Consider the following 23,187-nt stretch of genomic DNA (forward strand, 5'->3'; position numbering starts at 1 on the left):
GGACCCCGCCAAGTTTGCGGCTGGCTGGGGGCGGCGGGCGACGCCGGCTCGCCGCCGCCGGCGTCCTCGCCCCCACGGCCCGGGCGCGCGAGGCTCGGAGTTGGCGGCCGGCGCGGGGCCGCACTGAGCATGCCCACTCGGCGGCCGGCCCGGCACTGGCGAGCGCGCTCCGAGCCGCCGCGCCGGGTTTTCGCAGCCGCAGAGCGCGCCGCCCGCGGGCCCGGGCGCCGGGGGTGGGGGGTCCCGGGGGGGCTCGGCGCGGGGGGCGCGCCCGCGGGACCCCCCCCGCCCCCCCCGCGGCCGCCGCCCGGGTCGGCCTGGGCCGGAGCCTCACCTGCGCGGGGGCCGGGGCGCGGGGGCCGGGGGCGCCGAGCCCATCGCCGCCCGCCCCGGGGCCTGGGCGCCGGGAGGCCGCGCCACCTGCCGCGAGCGCCGCGCCCCCGGGACCCGGCGGGGGAGGCGCCGCCACTTGCCCGGGGATGATGGCTGCCGCTTCGGGGCCCTCCCTCCGTCCCTCCGTCCCTCCGTCCCTCCGTCCCTCCGTCCCTCCGTCCCTCCGTCCCTCCCTCCGTCCCTCGCTCCGTCCCTCGGTGCCGGGAGCTGCGCAGCTGAGAGGTCTCTGATCCTTCAAAACGCAGAGACCCTGCTGCACGCTTGCATCGTACCCTTCCTAGAGACGGAGGAAACTGAGTCCGCGCAGCCGAGGCCCGGTGACCTGCTCAAAGCCACACGGCTGCCTCGGCCTCATCCCAAGTTTCGGACCCATTTTGCACCATTTGGGGTCGGAAGGGCTGCCCTTGCCTTGCTTGTGTCCGCCCCCCCCCCCCCCCCCGCACAGTGAGGAATGTGCAGCCTGGAGGTGGTGCCACCTTCTATAAAACGGTATAAGCAGCATCCAACCAAGGGCCCCTGTAGGGCACCAGGCATGTAGTAGGTGCTCAGGTGTTGCCCAGAATCCAGCTGACTTGAAGCCAAAGGGAAGGAAGAAAAGGTAGCGGAGGACGGGCTGGAAGGTGGTGGAGGCCAGTCCCTCACTCCTCACCCCCGATCGCTCAGCCCTCCGCAAAGCAGCCTAAGGCCAAGTCGGACCTGTAGGTTTGGGTTTCTTGACTCAGCCGGAGCCCCTGCTTTCAGATAAGTTACCCTCCACCTGGAGGCATTTTCTGATCCCTCTCTCTGCACCCTGCCCCCAGGGTTCTTGCTTCCTGAAACCCTGGGTGTAACTTAAAAGCTGAACTTGCCCTCGTGATAAAGGCATCTATCAAATCTAACTTTTTTTTTTTTTTTTTTTTTTTTTGAGGAAAAGGACAGTTAGCTAAGTTTATGAGGAAGTGATCAAAGACCACAAAAAAAAGCAGGAGAAATGTTGTAATGAATTCCCAAGTGCTCATCTTCCGGCTGTGGAGATGATCAAAGTTTGGACATCCTTTCATCTCCCCCACCCCATCACATTGTCGTGCACTAGAGGGGACCGTGATTCGTTGTTGCAACTTAGGCACACAGGGTGCAGCACTACATGGTGGGCGCTCAATGGGTGGGTGGGTAGGTATGTGGATCCATATCTCACTGGGGGTGCTTTGGGGATGCCTTGTGCTGACATGCTGGTCTGATAGGAGACATAACCTCAGTTCCTCCCTAGGAATAGCTAGGCGACAGTCTCTAACTGGCTTCCATATAGGAAAAATTTTGGAAGCACTCAAAATCGTCTCTACCCATAAAGATTTTATTTTAAAATCAAAATGTATGAGCACTGTGTCCCTAGTGTTTGGAAAAAGAGTCCTGGTCTCCCTAACTCCCTAGTCTCGAGACAGTCTGGCATGGATTCTTTGGCCCTGTCAACATGGGCAGGGGTGGGGGTGGTGGATAGTGGGAGCTTTCGTGCACTGAGACACTAAGCCAAAAATCATTCTTTCACAATATGGACTTCACGGACTTCTCCATCGTCTAGGCCCTCCTGTTCTTCATGGTCTAGCCTCATCTACTAGCTTTTCCTCCTTAATCCCTCATCCCAGTTAGCTCTCAATCCTGTTTCCAAGCATGGAATTCCCAGGCCCTTCACGTTCCTGTAGCCACCTAGGGACAGTCCTTAGAGTCCAGACTCTTGTATGACACTCACCCCAAACTCTTGAGACACAAAATAATCCTTCAGTTCTTTCAGTGACCTTAGCACTCAATTCTTATTTTCTTAACAGCTCATTTCTTGCCATGCATTCAGGTAAGTCACACAATTACCCTGTTCTCCGGTACCCACCCTACCCCCTTGCTCTCCTTCCATTCCAGTTAGTCTTTAAGGTGACTAAGGCCAGTTAACATGGAAGCCACCATGATCTACACTGTGCTGGAATCTCCTGTGTTGGTGCCGGTCAATACAACAGACAGGCACCAATTCTTGTTGGATAATGTGAGTCTCATTTGCTACTGTTCGTATAAGGGGCATCTTAACTTTACCTGACTTACCACCACCACCACCACCGCCACCGCCTCACCTAGCCTGGGAACAGTTTGCACAGAACAGGAATTACTCAGAACGCCAGATAATCCCAGACAGGGCCCAGCCTAGACCTCAGCCCAGCTAGAAGTGAGTTCAGGCATCTGGGGAAGTTTACTACACCAGGTGAAGGAAAAGGATCGAAATGTGACCAGAAAAGGAGTAATGACAAGCCATTTTAAACATATGGGACTTGGGACCCCTGGGTGACTCAGCGGTTGAGCATCTGCCTTCAGCTCAGGGCATGATCCCGGAGTTCCAGGATCGAGTCCCACATGGGGCTCCCTACGGGGAGCCTGCTTCTCCTTCTGCCTGTGTCTCTGCCTCTCTGTGTTTCTCATGGATAAATAAATAAAATCTTAAAATATATATATATATATATATATATAGGACTTTATCCTCTAAGTATGAAGCTCAATCTCTCTCTCTCTAGGGCCGCTTTTGTGGGTCAACAAGTGTTCAAATGCTGACCCTTTATCCTAGGTCATATCCAAAGGTTCTTCAAAGATCCCTCAGCATCAGGAATCTCCTTAGCTGCTAATGTTGCCTCTGCAAGCCCCGGTTTTCAGAAGTCTGCAAGGAGTCCCTCAGAGCTGGGACTGCTTTTGTAGTCCTAGGCAAAAAAGTCCCTTTAAGATGGCTCATGGCGGGCTTTCTCTCTCTACATTTGGTCTGCAAGAAATACACAGATGTCTTTGCCTGCACATATTCTGATGCATGCATTTTCTCACCAGCTTTCTCTCCTTGCCCGCCACAGACACATTCTGCAGGCGGCCACAGTTCTTCACCTTGAATGTTTTCCAGTCTGGGTCACAGACCAATTCCTCAAGTTCATGCAAACTGCAGGGGACGAATGTGAAGTGCAGAGGCCAGTAGTCCCCTCCAAAGCTCTTTTCACAAGGTCTGGGGTGAGGAATAAAATTTCAGTTGCAAAAGGCAGAGACACGATCCTACTTGAGAGCAAGTTTCCAAAGAATGAGAGTGGAAAAGTCTAGGAGCAGAGGTAGGCTGTTGACCCACCAGAAATTATGGTCCTATTATCCATCTTCTTTACAGATTAGTGGGTGAGGCTCCAGAGGGGAAGTAACTGGCTCTAGGCCACTGAGTTAGCAAGTGGCAAAGCCAGGATCAGACCTAGATCCCTCTGACTCTCCAACCTATGCTCATTATTGTCAGTGGGCTCCTTGTATTAATTACCATTTACATAACACACATAAAAGTGAGCCTCAGAAGACAGGTCTGGTATAAGAGAAGCAAAACTCCTGACAGCTCGCTCTGGCATAGAGCATGCTTCCGCTCAAGTGGAAAGAAACAATTCTCAGTATAGTGCCTGTAGGTGAAGTAATTAAAGTTGCTGGGTTTCCCCGTGGGACTGATGCTTGTCCAGGTGTATATGTTACTGTGTTTTGTTAACAGATTGTCTACAGGCAGTCTTGCTAACTTTCCGTTTTTCTTCTATCCCGATTACATTTAAATGTATTTGTGTTATACCTACTTCTGACTGAAAAAAAGAAAAATCTCCCCTTCTTTTAGCCTCTTAAAGAAAAGGAAAAATGAGAATGACTTGAGAAGGTGGGCCAGCATAGAGAAAAGAGAAATGGAGGATTACTTTTGGGACATTCCAACCAAATGGAATTTTTATTTTTATTTATTTTTTAAGATTTTATTTATTTATTCATGAGAGACACACAGAGAGACACAGAGACACAGGCAGAGGAAGAAGCAGGCTCCCTGTGAGGAACCTGACGTGGGACTTGATCCCCAGGCCCCAGAATCACTACTTGAGCCGAAGGAAGACGCTCTACTGAGCCACCCAGGTGCCCCCCAAGTGGAATTTTTAATACAATCTTTAGGCCACTTGTAGAGTTGTAGAGAATACAGACCTTAAGACTCCCTAAAATAGTGCTGACCACAGAATTCTATTGCTAGCCAAATATGTACTTTCACATTTTTGAATAGCCACATTAAAAAAGTAAAAAGAAACAGATGAAGTTAATTTTAATAATCAATTTGTTTTAACCCAATTTAGCCAAAATATTGTCATTTCCCATGTGATCATTTTTTAATGTGTTGAGACATTTTACAGTTTTTATGATAAGTCTTAGAAATTTGGTATTCATTTTACACTTAAAGTACATCTCATTTCATTTATTTATTTTTCGTAATCTCTACACCCAGTGTGGGGCTTGAACTCACAGCCCCGAAATCAAGAGTCCCGTTCCCCTCTGAGCCAGGCAAGCGCTGCAAGCACATCTCATTTCAGACCAGCCAACTTCACAGGTTTAACAGTCACATGTTGCTAGTGGCTACTATATTGGTCAACCCAGCTCTAAAGGGACATTTTAATATTAGTGAACCTACAACATATGGGATCTTAATAAGAGGAGGTGGGTGAGTTTCCAAATTAGAAGACCAAAAAGTAGTAAAAGACACAAAACCAGAGGAAGGCAAAGAAGTGAAGAAGAAAAGTAAAGACAACTTGGGGAAACAATGGAGACCCCAAAAGCACTTAGTTGCTAGAGATAGTGGACGTGTCAGAAAGGGTAAGGACATAGAAAAAAGAAGTCTGGGGACTGAAAAATCAGAGGATGAGATAAGAGAGTTTTGAATTTCTCAAAGCTGAGCCCATAGCTTCATTCACCCACAAATTGTTGCTGCTGTATTTACAAAAAGAAGGCCTACCGGTTGATTTCTGGAGTGGGCTCAGTGCCATACACACTTAGGTCACTGATGATCAGGGTCACATCCTCAGCTTTTCAGCACCAGAATCTTACTTTGTTAGCTTACTCAGAGCTGTTTAAAGCTCCATAAGGCTTGGACAAATACTAAACAAACTCAAGAAAGAATCCCGTAGAAAATCAGAATGCTAATTTATTGGTACACAGGAAGAAGTCTTTCTGGGACTCAAACAGGTATATTCCCTTATCCAGATCACCCCCTTGCTAGGAAGTTTTTGTTTCCTTTTGGTTTTTTAGTAGTCTGTACACCCAAAGGGGGACTTGAACCCACAACCCCGAGACCGAAAATCACATGCTCTACTGACTGAGCCAGCCCATCACCTGACCCACTTGCTAGCTTTAAAGTTTGTTGTAAAACCGAAATAGTAAGTAGAAGTTTGTTTGGTGAGCATAAAATTGGATAATCTCCAAGGACTGTTTACTCAGACTGACCCACAGTGGAAGTCACCTTCCTCGTGACAAAAGTAGGACGGAAGCCACACCTTGGCCTATTGGTCCCTTTGGTGGGTATACAGCAGGTTGTTACTATCCAGCTCATTCATTTACTATTTATTATATCAGAGATTCCTAGTAGCCCAACAATGTGCTTTTTGGTTTCTTTATTTTGTTTGGGGTTTACACAGTCACTTCTGGACTCTGGAAAAATCTGGCCACACTGGGTCCATATTCTCAAATGACATTAGTCTGTTAGAGCTGAAACAGACCTGCCCCTTTGAGTCTGGCCTATTATCACAGCATCTGACCAGCTCCCCTCAGAGAACTGGTTCACCTGACTGGCTCCTATGGCTCGTTCATAAGAGTGAGATTCCTATTATATAGACACCTGCTAACCAGGCCTCGGCTTCAGATTTTCCTGTTGAGAGAGAAAGATGGAGAGAGAGAGAGCATGCTCGCAGGAGATTGATTCATGTTCAGTTACATGATTATCAGGTTACTGCTCTGTTATTGTTGTTTACTAGTCAGGAATCTAACCATCATTTGTTAGTAACAAATTATAACTCCTCTATTAGGATGGGGTACACCTAATGAAAGTTGATCTTATCATCTTTATTTATTTATTTTAAAGATTTTATTTATTTATTCATGAGAGACACAGAGAGAGAGGCAGAGACACAGGGAGAGGGAGAAGCAGGCTCCATGCAGGGAGCCCGATACAGGACTCGATCCCAGGACCCCGGGCCAAAGGCAGGTGCTCAACCACTGAGCCACCCAGGTGCCCCGTAGTCTTTATTTATTAATTATGAAATATTTCAGTTTTGAGAGGAATATTTCTTTTCCCATTTCTAGCGACATCCTCTTATACTTCCTTATGTACCTGCTACAGTCACACGGCAAGAAAGCATAAAAAATATAGTGGATGGCGGAATCCGGATATTATATAAAACATATTGACAGATTAAATGATAAACTAAATGTTACAGGATCAAATTTTATGTAAGAATAAACTTTTCCCTCCATCTACTGGATACATCAATGACAATTTGGTATCTACTGTTTGCTTACTCTAAAGTTGAAATTCTAAGAAATAAAAAAAATAAACGCTGCCAACCCTTTGGTCTCAGTAGCACTTGGGGAATAGCAGTACACAAATCAATTATGTGATTCCTTTATGTAATAGCCTTTTTTATTAGTATTTTTAAACGATCGCTCAACACTCTCACCACTGCGTCGCTTCTCAGGGCTGTTAATAAATGGTAAAAAATCTACCAATTTGGTCTTCATCTTCCTTGGCTTCTCCTACTGTCCCTCTGGCAGAATTATGGTCAGCCAAAATGGTCAGCAAGAGAATGGACGGAGGGATCCTTGGGTGGCTCAGCGGTTGAGCGCCTCCCTTCCGCCCAGGGCTTGATCCTGGAGACCTGGGATCGAATCCCACGTCGGGCTCCCTGCATGGAGCCTGCTTCTCCCTCTGCCTGTGTCTCTGCCTCTCTCTCTCTCTCTCTGTCTCTCTCTCTCATGAATAAATAAATAAAAATCTTTAAAAAAAAGAGAGAGAGAGAATGGAAGGAAAGAGAAGCCGAATTCGTGCTAAGTCTACAAACAGGAAAACACCATGGGGGACCTGGGTGGCTCTGTGGATTGAACATCTGCCTTTGGCTTGGGTCATGAGCTCAGGGTCCTGGGATCAAGCCCTGCATCGGGCTCCCTGCTCAGTGAGGAGCCTGCTTCTCCCTCTCCCTTTGCCCCTCCTGCCCTGCTCATAGTTCTCTCTCTCTCTCTCTCTCTCTCTCTCTCTCTCTCTCTCTCAAATAATAAATAAAATCTTTAAAACAAAGAAACAGGAAAACCAGGGCTGGACTAATTTTGAACTCCTCAAAAAGGACTTGATAAAGGCAGTGGCTTAGGCCTCTCGGTGTCCTTACATTCCTCTCTCAGCTCCACCCAGCCTCTCCGTGCCAGGGCAGGCTGCTCAGAGCCTCTCCAGTCTCCATTACTGCAACTCAAGTTGTCTCAAAATACCCCAACTTGAACTTAATGTCTTCCTTGCGTGTCCCTCCACCCCCCAGTGGGCCCCTACCTCCTGCTGGCAGGACGGGACCGGGTAGCTGAGGTTCCAGGGGTCAGGAGAGAAACCTGGCCACAGCTGTGTGTGTGTGAAGCTGCAGCGTGGATATCAAAATCATGTCGCAGAGAGAATGTTGCAAATGAAGATGGGGAAGTGTGAGAAATAAGCACAGGAGCCTAGAGAGGTTGGGAGCTGTCAGTCCAGGTGAATGGGAAGTGGTTGTGATCGCAGTGCAAGTCCCTGGCATTTGGGGACCTGCCAGAGCAAACAGAGGGCAGGCATCTCCCAACTTTTCAGTAGAGCATCCTATCTCTGTCCACACTAAAGGCCTATTGGTTCTTTATTGTCCAAATTTCCCCAATTCTTTTTTTTTTTTTTAAGATTTTATTTATTTATTCATGAGAGACACAGAGAGACAGAGACACAGGCAGAGAGAGAAGCAGGCTCCACACAGGGAGCCCCACATGAGACTCGATCCCAGGTCTCCAGGATCACGCCCTGGGCCAAAGGCAGGCGCCTAACTGCTGAGCCACCCAGGCATCCCTCAATATCCCCAATTCGCCCAGTCTTCAGCAATCCCTACAGCTACAGCTGTAGTCCTAGCCCTCAACGTTTCTTGCCTTGAATTATCCCTACACCCCAGCTTGTCTCCCAGCACCAGTTCTTTCTCTGTTTGGAATCTAATGCACAAGGTTTTCAGATCAATTTTTCAAAAATTCTCCTTGCACCACAACATCCCTTGCTGAAAGCTCTTTGCTACATCCCTGCTACTTTATCTTTTTTAAAAAGTTTTATTTATTTAAGTAATCTCTATACCCAATATGGGGCTCAAACCCACGACCCTGAAATCAAGGTCTACTGAGCCAGCCTGGTGCCCCTCCCGCCCCTGCTACCTTACATATAAAGTGTGAACTCCTCAGTCTTAAAAATCAATGTTTTCTCCTAATGTGCTGAAGGGATCAGGGCTCGTGTGGGCTAAGTTTGGAAAGTCAGTTGAGCCATCATCTGGGGATACTCTTATCTCCTCTTCCTTAAAGTCACAGACAATTCCTTTTCTGAGTAATGGGAGCATCACAGGGGCAGACACTAAACGTGGAGCTGCTTAAACTGTCTGATTGAGAAGTCAGTCTTAACTCTACCATCTCTTGTACTTAAGTAAGGTTGTAGGTGCCCCAGAGATGGAGGCTTCGGAAGTTCTGGTTCATTCCGGGGTAAACCAATAGCTGGGAAGGAGCAGGAGTTGATGGGGAAAGCCAGCAGCCTCCATTACCAGCAGGCTGTGGCATTTCTAGGGAAAGAAGTAATGGAACAAAGTAGTCATCTGTGCCACCGTAGGCCCATAATGGTTTCCCCTAATGATGAAAGAAGGAAGCAGGTGCCTCTTCCCCAACCGCTCCAGTAGCCCATTGAGAACAAACCACATCCAGGAGCACGTGGGTGGCTCAGTCAGTTAAGCATCTGCCTGCGACTCAGGTCATGATCTCAGGGTCCTGGGATTTAGTCCTGATGCTGGCATCAGGCTCCCTGCTCAGCAGGGAGTCTGCTTCTCCCTCTACCCCTCCCCCCTGCTCATGCTCACTCTCTCTCTCTCACACACATAAATAAATAAGTAAATAAATAATAAAATCTTAAAAAATATATACAAAAAACAAAACAAAACAAAACACATTTAGCCAGGTCCAGTAAGCATGAAGTATGGTCGGTCTTGTAGCCTATGATGCGTTGACTCTAATTCAGTATGAAGATCAATTAAGTAGGTTTGGCTGCCAGGATCAGTGATCCGGGCCAGTTCATTCCTTAAATCCGTAGTGAGACCTTCCTGGATCTAGATGTGGAACTCACATCACTTGGGTATCCTGAGCAAGCAGTGAAATCTAATCACATAATGGCCCAGTCATCCCCACCAGGCCAAGACGGTAGATCTTTAGCTGCATTCCATGGGGGAGAGTTGTGGTCAAGGAACTCTATTGCTTAATACATGTTTATTGAGCAGATAGCATGGACCAGGTATTTGTACTGGGGATACAGTGATGTTGTGCTAGGTTGAAGAACTTAAAGAATACAGAAGAGATAATCAAATAATCACACAAACTAATACAAAGTTGCAACCATGACAAGAGCCCAAGGAGAAGGACATGAGTCTCTGAGGTTTCTGAAGGAAGATTTATCATGGAAGCAATGCTTGAGCTAAGATCTAAAAATTGAGGAGGAATCAATTAGACACAAAAGAGGGAAGACTGTTCTAAGCAGCAGCAGCATATGCAAATACCCTGTGGCTAGTAGGACTGAAAGAAAGCCAGCAAGCCTGGAGAGCAGAGAGTAAAGGGGAGCCCAGTATGAGATGAGGCTGGGAGGTGGAGAAGAGACAGATGACGTAGGATAGCATAGGCTATTGTCTCTATCCAATAGGAAATGAGAAGCCATTTAATCAGTTTAAGCAGAAGGGGGTCACAATCAAATTTATATCATGAAGAGATCTTTTTTTTTTTTTGCATCATAGACGAGATTAGAAGGGAAGACCAGTTAGCAGGTAATTGCAAGTCCAAACAGGAAATGATGGTTGCTTCTATTAGGCTGATCGTGATAGTGGCAGAGATAAGCGAACAGATTTGAGTGATATTCAAGAAATAAACTGACAGAGCTTGGTGATGATTAGATGGGGGGTGAAGATTAGAAGAGATAGTTCAGAATGACTCCTAGGTTTCTGGTTTGCAGAACAAGATCGATGGAGGTGTCAGTTACTGAGAAAGAGAAACCAAAGGAGAGCCACGTTTCTGGGGCTTGGGGTAGTGCGGTAGGCAGAGCAAGAGTTCAGTTTTGGACATGATGATGAGTAGGAGATCATGTGGTAGGCAGCCTCTAAAACAACTCCCAGGGATCCCAGATTCCTGGTATTCACATCCCTACAAAACCCTTTTCCTTTGTATGTGGCTGGACTTGGTGTCTTTTTGTTTTGTATTAAGGCATCTCTATGCCCAGCGTGAGGCTTGAACTCACAACCCTGAGATCAAAAGTTGCGTACTGCACTGACTGAGCCCATCAGGAACCCTTGGACTCCATGTTTTGCTTCCAATGAATAGAAAAAAAAGGGACGGGAAGTTACTTCTGAGATTAGGTTACAAAGAGACTGTAACTTCCATCTTCCTCACCTCTCTCCATCCCATGCCACCCACTCCCCCAGACCCCCACCTGCACCAAAATTCTTGCTCTGCGGAGGTAAGCTGCCATGCTGCCAGCAGCCCCATGGAGAGGCCGTGTGGTAAGTTACTGATGTCTCCAAGCAACAGCTAGCATCACCTGAGACCCATTGTCAGCTACATGAGTGGGCTCCAAGGTGAGTCCCCCCATCTCAGTCCTGAGATGACTGCAGTCTGGCCACACCTTGATTGTGGCCTCCTGACTGAGCCGGAGGATCTTGCCATGCCACACCTGGATTGCTGGCCCGCAGAAACTATGAGATAATAAATGTTCATTTATTTATTTTTTATTAAGTAAGTTCTACCCCCAATGTGGGACTTGAACTCACCTCCCCAAGATCAAGAGTTACATGCTCTACCAACTGAGCCAGGCTGCTGCCCCTGTTTATGGTTTTAAGAGCAAAGTTTTGGAATACGTTGCCACACAGCAATAGATAATTAAGATAGGTGACTTTTATAAAGTCAAATATTTTATATAAGAGAACACGCTAAGCTGGGGCACCTGGCTGGGTCAGTCGGTGGAATATGTGACTCTTGATCTCGGGATTGCAGGTTTGAACCCCATGCTGGGTGTAGAGATTACCTAAAAATAAAATCTTCCCCTCCCAAAGATTTATTTATTTATTTATTTGAGAGACAGGGAGAGAGAGTAGAGGGAGAGGGAGAGAGAGTCACAGACTCCACACTGAGCTCGGAGCCTGATGTGGGGCTCTATCCCATAACCCAAGAGTCAGAGGCCTGACTGTACCACAGAGGCGCCCGTAAAAATAAAATCCTTTTTCTTTTTTAAAAAAAGAAAACATGCCAAGTTGAAAATTAGATAGTATGGGTCAAAAGCTCAGAAAAATCTGAAAATGCTGATTTGAGATTCATGCCCACGTAGGGAGAAAATGTGAGGTAAAGGAGGAGAGACTGCTGAAGTCTTGAACATCTCCGTAATTGATTGGACAAGTAGAGCTGGATGAGTTTGCAAAGGAGATAGGGAAGGAGCAGCTGGAGAGGTGGGAAAAAAGCCAAGAGAATGTTAAATCAGGTAAGTCAGTACCAGAGTGTTTCAAAGTAGCAGAGAATGATCAAGTAAGAGAAACGCTGGAATATTCGTTTTAGCATCAGCGTAAGTCATAACTCCAGCAAATGCGGCTGGGGAGGGTTGAACTACGAGCCAGAACTGTGTGGCTTGAGGTGGGCGGATACAGAAACTGAAGGCAGAAAGTATAGAGTTCTCTAGAGAACTTGACTTACGAAGGTGAGGAAATCAGGTAGGGGCTAGGAGTGGACTATGACTGTTCCGCTTTTTAATGAGGATGGGAAAGATTCAGTCGAGAGAAAAGGTTGAATATACAAAAAGGAAAGAAGAAATAATGATAGTGTCGGGTTCCTGGAAGGCAGGAGGGGTAGTCCTTAGGTAGAAGGTGGGACAGCAAGGCTATTAGAGCAGGAGGAAAGAACCCCCGGGATTGGTGCAGAGGTTAAGAGAGTTCCTGTGTGAGGGTTCCTATTTTGTCCCTACCGTGGTACAAGGTCACCTGCTCAGAGAAGAAAAGAGGGAAGGAGATTGGAAGCTTGAGGAAAGGAGCAAGGTTTCCATAGTCACTGTGCAAAATGGGAAAATGAGAGGCAGAGACCCGTAGTAAGGTTTTTTTGTGTAGTAGGAGCACCTGTTTGAAGTCAATGACCTTGAGTTTCCAGTGAAATCAATCTGCCCCAGTGGGTAAGGCTCAGCGGCTTGACTGCAGGCACAGAGAAACAGGTAGTTGGGGGTTCACCCGGGTTTAGAGCCGAGACAACTGGAGGTAACCGCGGGGCAAGGAAGTCTAGGGGAGTAGAGATGGGAGGAGAGAAATGCAGGGCATAGAAGGAAGTATAGAAATGAAATCGGTGCTGGATAGAGAGGGCAAGTGGGTGGATTGGGAGAGAGCGGAGGACAGGCTCCCATCTCATACCAACGATGCCAAGGAAGAGTTGCTATGACAGGGGTTGAATAAACTTCCGAAAGAAGGGCTGCTGACGGTCAAGCAGAGGAGTGGGTGAGTTGGTCACATTGGAGGAGTAGCATCACAGGTGGCGACAACACCTGGGGAGTCCGTATGGGAGAAGATGGGGGACGTGGAGAGGGAATCACTGAAGGTGAAAAGAAGGTGAGCACCTACGTGGCCATAGAGGACAGGCCACCCGCCGCGGTGTCATCCAGGCTGATCAAGGCTTGGGTGCAGGGGTCAAGCAGTTGGTTTGTCCTGTGGAGCAGTGGGATTTTCGCTCATGTCAATGTGCATTATGAATGGGAGGATTCCCGGGAGACCAGGGGGCAGGGCAGAAGGCCTAAATGGTATGAGTACAGAGAAACAGTTTTGTTTTTTTTTTTTGATAAACAGTTTTATTATTATTTTTTTAAGATTGAATTTATTTATTTTTTTTAAAGTAGTAGTATGAGCATATCATACTCAAAGATCATTCTTTTTTTTTTTAAGATTTTATTTATTTATTCATGAGAGACAGAGAGAGAGAGGCAGAGACACAGGCAGAGGGAAAAACAGGCTCCATGCAGGGAACCCGACGTGGGACTCGATCCCAGGACTCCAGGATCACACCCAGGGGTGAAGGCAGGCACTAAAATGCTGAGCCACCCAGGGATCCCCCTGTTGTTTTTTTTTAATTTATTTATTTGACAGGGAGAATCTAGAGAGTGCGCACAAGCAGGGGGAGGAGCAGCAGAGGGGGGAGGGAGAAGCAGGCTCCCCGCTGAGCACAGAGCCCGACAAGGTGCTGGATCCCAGGACCCTGGGGATCATGACCCAAGCTGAAGGCAGACGTTCCACCAACGGAGCGACCCAGCTGCCCCAAAGAAATAGGGTTTTAAAGAAGAAGGTGGAAATGCGCTTGGAGGGAGTGAGAGAGGCACTAGTGCGGACGCTGCTTGTTCTTTGCCTGACATCTTTATCCCTTTTCTTCCTTACTAACACAATCCTGGTTTTCTTCTGAGGCGCAGCACACCAACTAGATCCTAACAGATTCACTCCCTTGCAGTAAGGCCACATGGTCCACTTCTACCCAATGAGACATAAGCTTAATTTTCTTAGGGAATTTGAGAATGTTTCCGCTTTTCTGATGGAAACATTACCCCTTTTTGCCTGGAACTCAGACATGATGGCTGGGCAGCAGTGGCCACACTGGGACCAGGCAGTTATAAATGTGAGAAAAAGGCAAAGACAATCACAGAGATATCAGCCCTCATTTCGATTGGCCACCAAGCCAATACCAGCAGCCATCCACACCTATATGAACGCTACTTCATTAAGACCGACTTTTTTTTAACATTTAAGTTCGATTTGCCACCATACAGTATTACACCCAATGCTCATCCCATCGAGTGCTCCCCTCAGTGCCCGTGACCAAGACCGACTTTTCAAAAAAAAAAAAAAAAAAAAAACTGACTTTTCATTCATTCATTGGCTGACTTTTCTATTATTTGTAACTAATCATATTCCCCAAAGAGATAGCAATCCACCTTGTCCTTCTGAAATACAAGGGGTGTAAGGAAACAGTCACCACAAGAGAGGGCTGCAAAAGAAATCACGTCCCCCCACCCCCCACCCCGGAGAAGAGGCCAGCTTTGGCAAGATCAGAGGCAGTGGGTAAGGGAGTGCTTTGGAGACACGTTGCGGGCAGGGCAACTTGCTAGTTCTGGAGAAAGGATTTGAGGGCCACATGAGGATGGAAGAGAATGACAAGGAGAGGACGGGTGGAAGACTGGGACAGAAGGATGCACAGATTCAGGCGATGGATTGTGGAAGTAGATCGAATGCCCCCATGAGCCCACGGCGGCAGAAGTTACGCTTTGGACCTTGACCAGTGCAAACAGAAATGAGACACATGACAGATTTGATCTCCAAGCCTCCTTGAGAGTAGAAACCTGTGTCACCTTCCCGGAGGGGCTACCAGGTTGCGTGAGTGGGACCATCAGCCGTCCACATCTTGAGCTGGCGAGACAAGAGAAATGTCATCCTTTTGGCCTCTCCAGAGAATCAACGTGCAGGTTCAAAGCTGCGTAATGAAACCTGGCAATTTCTCTGGATTCCCTCCCAACGTCCCCGGGGGCGGGAATAGAAGCAGCCCCGGGAGAAGGAGGGACTGCGGGCCACAGGGCCCGCTAGGGCAGGGTGAGGGAGGCATTTTGCCCTCTCCTCTGGTAATTGGCCCACAGGGGTTGCCATCTCCCCCAGGAGGCTGGTGTTCCCTTCCCTGAGCCCTCAGTAGTCCCAAAGCAGAGTGACAGCGTGTGCCTGGTAGATCATGTTGCCAGAGCAACAGGCTTGCCCCTGGAGCCGTGGGTTCATGGCTAAATGATCAAGCCTCTCGTAAAGGTTGCTGATGTGAGTTTGACCAGGATGCAGGCCAGACAGGCGGACATGAAGGCTTGGAGCCAAGAATATTCAGAATAGGAATTTTACTCCAAGTGGTGAAAAAAAACCTAGAGTCCACGACTGAATACAAGCTAAATTCAGCAGAGAGCCAAGGGGTCAAAACAGAAGGGGCAAGGACTCAGTCATCGTATCTATGGGACGTGCCTGGGATACATTTGTGGGGACAGGGGGTTGGTAATGGAAGTAGGGGAAGAAGTCAGAGCAAAAGGGGCAGGGGTGTCTGTGATTCCTTTTCATGGGCAGCCGGTTACATGACGTGGTGGCTGAACTGCATTCATAGTCAGGAACTCTGTGGGGACCCTGGCTGCCCCCAATCCCACGGGGCCGTGAATGCTTGCCTTTCAACCTCTCTGCAGATTGTACCCCCATTCTTACTCTGTGGCTAGAGTCTGTCACATAGAAGGGTCTTGCTAAATGTTCACTGAACGAGCCTTCGTTGACCACCTTTTCAGGCCCTCCCTACACTCTGGGTTGTTGGACGCTTCTCTGGGCACCTGCCATTGGCATGGCCCTGCTTCTTTCAGGATGCATTCATTCTCTTAGAACCAGCATCTTCCACCTGCTTGTCACTGAGAACAACTTTGATCAGAGATTCCTGGTGTTATCCTCTGGGGGAGACTTTTAGGCACTAGTACCACCAGCCTGGACTAGGACAAGATTCCAAATGTCCCTTTAGCCACAGTAGTGGAAGCTTTTATGTCCTCTCCTTGGTGATGGCAGCATCGGCCCCCTGGCCCAGTCCTGCTCCATCCATCTCAGCATCTCAGCCCACCTCCTCCTCTTTATCAACCAAGAGGACTCATCACCCTTCACAGTCAAGGTCTGAGGGGTCTAGGAGACTTGTGGCAATATCGCAGATGTCCTTGAAGCTCTCCTGGCTGCAGCAGCCTCGGAGTACAAGTCAGGATTGTAATAATGTCATTCTATTGTGCTTCACAAAGACTGTAAAGTCTCTCTCTTAATACACTAGAGTTACACACACATACACACACACACACGTTTAATCATATATTAATTAAATGTGTTTTTTTTTGTTGGTTTTTTTTTTTGTCTCTCCCATTGGAATGGAGTCTTCATGATGTCAGGGACTATCCATTTTGTTTACCGCCTGAACAGTAGATGCCCACTCACTTATCCAGTGGCTGAAGAAATTACTTCTGGCTGACTTCTGTGTACCTAGGAACCCAACTCAGGACATCTGCTGCCTTGTGGCATCCCCATTTCCCCCTTACCTGCTTTATCTTTCCATGGGCATGCATATGGCCATGGCCTCTGATGCTCACCGCCACTGCCAAGGCAGCAGTGCTCCTTTGTTATCAAGGCCCCCAGTGCTGTCTCTCGCCCCTATCTGCCAAAACCACACTGCACCATGGCTCCCCAGCTGGGTCCAAGCCCTGCACTACTACTGACCCTGATAACGTGCCAGGGTGAAGATGCCTGCCTGGGTTCCCCGTTGAAGAGGAGGCAAGCCCTTTCCCCACCTTTTATATTCCCCATCTCCCGAAATGAGGCTGCCTTGAACTGTCAGATATTTTCTCATAAAAATAATTCTTTTTAGCCTTTGCAGTAAGCCCCTTGCTTAGGAATCTGGCCTACACCCATCCGGGTGACAGGTCGGTACTGTCCCCAGGCACTGGTATCAGACCCAGCTCATATTCATTGTCTTTTTCCCTTTTTGCCTATGGAGCTCCCTCAATTTCTCTTCTTCTAGTCCCCAGAATGATCTCTGCCACTACCTGTCCCCTTAGCATGACCTGACACATCTGAATCCTCCTGTGGGCATGGACAGAGAAGCAACTGGAATGGACACAACATGAGGAATTTGGATTTTATCCTGTGAGTTAGGAGGGGCAAATGAGGCTTCAAATTTGGAGATTATCTCGAAGAAGTAGTACCTCAGAGACAGGTCTTTACTGTCCACATGTGGAATGAGGCAGGGAGGAAGACTCTAGGACATCTTTAGTCGTTGCAACTCACTCCCCAAAGGTCCTTAATGATGAGAATTCCACTCTCCTCCTGCACCTCTGTGGGAGTCCGTGGTTCTCCCCCAGGATTGCTGGCTTTCTGGGCACACGGAACGATATCAACTCATGGCCCTCTGGGGTAAGGTGGTGTCATATGACCAGCAGTAGCCAAGGAATTATGGTGAGAAGTGACAAGTGTCACTTAAATCACAGATGTGAGACCCTCTAGGGCTCTCTTCCTGCTGCTGTGATGAGTGAATGTGGAAGGAGGGAACCGACTGAGAGGACACAGTGGTATAGGTGGCCGTGTGATTGCCTGGGGGCCACCATCGTTGCCACTATCCCCCATACCTGGCAACCCTGAGATGGTGGCCACACTGTCAGCCTGGACCCTGAGAGGCCCACGCACTCCCTCATGAAGGACAAGGAGAATGAATAGGCCCCAAATCTAGTTTGTTTGATTGATTGATTGATTCATGAGAGACACAGAGAGAGAGGCAGAGGAAGAAGCAGGCTCCCTGAGGGGAACCTGATGTGGAACTCAATCCCAGGACCCCGGGATCACGACCTGAACCAAAGACAGATGCTCAACCACTGAGCCACCCGGGTGCCCCCCCTCCCAAATCTAGTTTTAAGTCACTGAGGTTTGGGTGGGTGCCAGAGCCTAGGCTCATGGGTATATCTCCCCTCCTTTCTTCTTCTTTTTTTTTTTTTTTAAAGATTTTATTTATTCATGAAAGACAGAGAGAGAGAGAGAGAGAGAGGCAGAGACACAGGCAGAGGGGAAGCAGCTCCCCCTGGGGAGCCTGATGCGAGACTCAATCCCAGGACCCTGGGGTCATGACCCGAGCCAATGGCAGACACTCAACAGCTGAGCCACCCAGGTGCCCCTCAAAACATTATTAATGTGCTTTATATGTGATATCATGATTAACCCTCCTAGTGACCTTGTGAGGTGGTGATTGTAGTGGATGCTGCGGGTATCCTCAGCCCTTTGACCAGGCGGGTGCACCCACCTCCCAGCCGCTGTGCCTGTGGGTTGCTAGCGGTTTACAGCTCTCCCTTTTCTCTGGAGAATTGCCTTCTGCCCAAGAAGAGTGAGAGAAATCTCTTACCGCGTACCAACCGTGGGTGACTAAGGATGTGTTAGGAGTTAGTTGCACAGTTAGGTGGTCCGGGCCAGGGTCCCCAGCAAGAAAATATGGAGTCAGGACAGCCAAGACAAAATAGCAGTGTATTGAGCTTAGACAGGACCACACAGGCAGTCTGCTTTGCAGCCTTTGCAGAAACGACCTCTGTAAAACATCCTAAAATAAGGCAAATGACCACAAAGCATTTGCGAGGGGCAGTTAAGACATAAGCCCCCAGATGCCAGCAAAAAAGGACCATCAGCAGGTTGACATTGACCTAGTAGGTGGACAGATATGGACCAAAGCTCTGATTGGCACGACCCAGCACACCCTTATTCCTTAAGATGGTTCTGCAAAAGAGCTCATAAAAATCCCTAAACTGAGAAACTCCAGGGGCAACCCTCTCAGGGCTCCCTCTGTCCCCGGGAGCCTTATACTTTTGCTCAGTAAACTTTGCTTTGCTGCCACCACTCTTCAGCTGGTCTACCTCTTTGTTCTTCCAAGTGGTGTGACCAAGAATCATGGGCAATAAAGGCGGAGAATTCCTGCAACACGTAGGGCATAAAAAGTCAGCTCCCTGCCTTACGTGGGACTGACTTTATGGGCCAATTCATGAGCTTCCTGTGAATCAGATTGTAGCTGGACCCCAGCTGACACCTTGTCCTGACTTAGTTCTGTACCATCCCACTTCCCTCCCTTCTGTCTCCTGAGAGGACTCCCTCCATGAATCCCATGCCCCCCCCAAGCCATTTCTCCTGCAAGAGAACCTGACCAGAGGCACTGATGATATCTCCATTTACAATGGGGAAACCGAGGCAAGGGAGGCCAAGGAACCTCCCCAGGAGCCATCCCAGACTTCACAGTAAGCTGTGCAAGTAGCATTTGAACCCGAGTAGTCTGAGCCTATGCAATTTATCACTGCTCTTCATTTGTTTTTTTTAAAGATTTTATTTATTTATTTGAGAGAGAGAGAGAGAGAGAGAGAGAGAGAGAAAGCACAGAGGGAGAGGGAGAGGGAGAAGCAGGCTCCCCACTGAGCAGAGGGCCTGACACGGGACTCAATCCCAGGACCTGAGATCATGAACTGAGCCAAAGGCAGACGTTTAACCGGCTGAGCCACCCAGGTGCCCCATCACTGCTCTTCGTTTATAAAGAACCTGTAATGTGCCAATAAATGTCATGTCTCAACAAACATGAGTTGTAGCTCCTTTGCTCAGATGCTGAGAGATGGAAATCAGGCATACAGGAGCCTTGTACTTCCAGGAGCTTATAAGCTCTTGAAAGAGACAGTCACCAGTCGAAGGCAGTGATCATAGGCATAAACACACACACTCACGCACAGCCGTACACACCATGTACACGCATACACGCACATGCCTGCACATGTCCTGGTGCCACATCTGCACATACATACACACACATACACACATACCCGAGCCACACCCTTACAATGAAATTCCCTACAGTTGCTAAAAAAAGTCCTAGACTCGGGACGCCTGGGGGGGCTCAGCGGTTGAGCAGCTGCCTTTGGCTCAGGGCGTCACCCCTGTGTCCCGGGATCGAGTCCCGCATTGGGCTCCTCGCAGGACGCCTGCTTCTCCCTCCATCTATGTCTCTGCCTCTCTCTGTGTGTCTCTCATGAATAAATAAAATCTTAAAAAAAAAAAGTCATAGACTCTGTTCTAAAAACACATATTTTCAATGGAAAAACTAATTTTTTAAAACCTAACATTTTAAATATTTTAACGTATGTATTTCTTTTTCTTTTAAATATCAGCAGGATCATTTCTGCTTGTTTCCTTCTTTATGTTTCTGTACAATAGGAGGTTTAAAAACACACAGATACACAAAACCAGATGCATATTACCATGTCCAAAGGGATATTTTATTTTATGTATTTATTTATTTATTTTTAAGATTTTTTTAAAGATTTTATTTATTTATTCATTAGAGACACAGAGAGAGAGGGGGGGGCAGAGGGAGAAGCAGGCTCTACTCAGGGAACCCCACGTGGGACTGGACCCCGGGTCCCCAGTACCATGCCCTAGGCCGAAGGAGGGACCAAACCACTGAGCCATTCCAGGGATCCCATAAAGGGATATTTTATGTATCTCAGAGAATAATAATAACGGCACCTGGGTGAGGCTAACCTGTGGTCTTTTTTTTTTTTTTTTTTTTTCTAACCTGTGGTCTGATGAACAGAAGATGAAATGAAACTGTGGGTCATTTGAGGGCGTGATGATGTGGACATTAAATCTTTAGATGTTCATTTGTTCCCACATTATGAAGTTCTGTTTTCTAATTACTGAATTCCCCAGAGGCCGCCTTCTCAGGCTCCCCCTCCTAAGCTCGCAGAGCCGCTCTGTCTGCTTCCCAGAGTCTGAGGCCTGCATGAAGGCCAAGTGGTCCCCAGACCTGGAGTCCTGGGGGTGAGTTCCTGCCTTACGACGACCCCAGGCAAGGCCCTGGCCCTCTTGGGACTCCAGTTCTCAGCTGTGTGGATGCAGAAAATGACAGCCACGTCATTTGGTGAAGGGCTTTTCATGAAGACGAAAGAGGGGAACACCTGCAGGGCACCTCAACCCAGCTCTGGTGGAGAAGACGATAAAGGAATGGGAGCACGAGGGGAGCTGTGAAACAGCAGCGGGTAGAGGCGACTGCAAGGGCCCCTGGCTCCTCATGTGGCTCGGCGACCACACAGTGTGGCCGGAAGCCGATGAAGAGGGGCCACGGGTGCCCCTTCACCTGGATGGACCAGTGAACATTTTGCCACAGCTGCTGTATTGATTATTATTATGAATGGTGGTGGGCCGGTAGTAGTAGTGGGAGCGGTGTCGGTAGGAACATTGGAAGCAAATTGCAGACTCTGTGACCCCGTGCCCCTCAGATTCATTAGTATCTGTCTCCTGATGGCAAAGACATTCTTTTCCACAGTAAAATAACCAAACTCGGGGAACTCAACAGTGATAACAGTATCATTTCATAATACACACTCTCCATCCAAATGTGCCAATCAGGGATCCCTGGGTGGCGCAGCGGTTTGGCGCCTGCCTTTGGCCCAGGGCGCGATCCTGGAGACCCGGGATCAAATCCCACGTCGGGCTCCCGGTGCATGGAGCCTGCTTCTCCCTCTGCCTGTGTCTCTGCCTCTCTCTCTCTCTCTCTCTCTCTCTCTGTGAGACTATCATAATAAATAAAAATTAAAAAAAAAAAAAAAAAAAAACAAATGTGCCAATCATCCCCAAATATGTCCTCCATAGGGTTTCTTTCTTCCAATCCAGGATCACAGATGGTTGTCATTGGGTTTGTTGTGTCCTCTAGGAGAAATCTTTATTGTATTCCAGTATCACCAAGATTTTCTTCTAAAGAAAGAAGTTTGATAGTTGTAGCTCTTAGTTTTTAGTCTGTAAGTGGATTATTGGTTTAATGGGGATATAATTTATTAACACCATTGTTCACTTGATGTTCACAGTGTCCCAGCTTAACCTGTATAAGCCCCTCTAAGCCAGCTCCCATTTCCTTTTGATAGATTGCCACAATTTTTTGAGCATATCCTTGGTTTTTGGCATAAGAAGATGACTCTGGCTCACCTTATATTTTAACTGTTTTGTGTCTAGAATCAGCCATTTTTCCCAGGGACCTTGGTTCCTTTTAGTATCGTAATATTTAAAAACCATGATCTGGGCACTAGGTTGCTCACTGCTGTTATAGCATGATTGCTTCTGTCTGTCTGTCTGCCTATCTATCTACCTATCTATATACCTACCTACCTACCTACCTACCTACCTACCTATCTGGATTACTTCAGATATTCCAAAGCAACAAATATTTTGGTGTTCTTTTTAGTATTCTCCTGGTTCATATTTATATCTCTCTTCTCCCACAGTGAGAACCCTGGCTCCTAATACACCAATATATGTACTTACTTGCTTAATTTGACAATACCTCAAAAAGAGTTTCAGAACTGCTGTAACCATGATCTATATATATAAAAAAAAGCCCTATTATACAGAATTTAATATTTCTTTTTCACTTTTTTTTTAGACTGAGGGTATTTAAAATATTGGCTCAAATATTATTTGAATTAATTTTTTTCTTTTTCCTCCCTGTGGTCATCCTATTAATTTCAAATACTGTTAATTGGTTTCTGTTTGCATTCAATTTTCTTTTTTTCTCACACTTGTTTTTTTTTTTTAAGATTTTATTTATTCATGAGAGACACACAGAGAGAGGCAGAGGGAAAAGCAGGCTCCCTGCGGGGAGCCCCATGTGGGACTCGATCCCAGGACCCCAGGATCATGACCTGAGCTGAAGGCAGGCGCTCAACCACTGAACCACCCAGGTGTCCCAACATTAACAATTATTAGCCTATGATAGAAGTATAATAAAGATGCACAGAGAACTCTAAAGTAGAGTTGGCAACTGTTATTTAACATAGCACTGAAAATCCCAGCCTCAGCAATCAGACAACAAAAAGAAATAAAAGGCATCCAAATCAGCAAGGAAGAAATCAAACTTTCACTATTTGCAAATGACATGTCTATGTAGAAAACCCAAAAGACTTCACCAAAAAATTTCCAGAACTCATACATGAATCCAGGAAAGTCTCAGGACACAAAAGGAACATACAGAAATCTGTTGCATTTCTATACACCAATAATGAAGCAGCAGAAAGAGACATCAAGGAATTGATCCCATTTACCATTGCACCAAGACCCATAGGAGACCTAGGAATAAACCTAA

The sequence above is a fragment of the Canis lupus genome, chromosome 22, assembly GCF_048164855.1.
Source record: "Canis lupus baileyi chromosome 22, mCanLup2.hap1, whole genome shotgun sequence".
Lineage (NCBI taxonomy): Eukaryota > Metazoa > Chordata > Mammalia > Carnivora > Canidae > Canis > Canis lupus.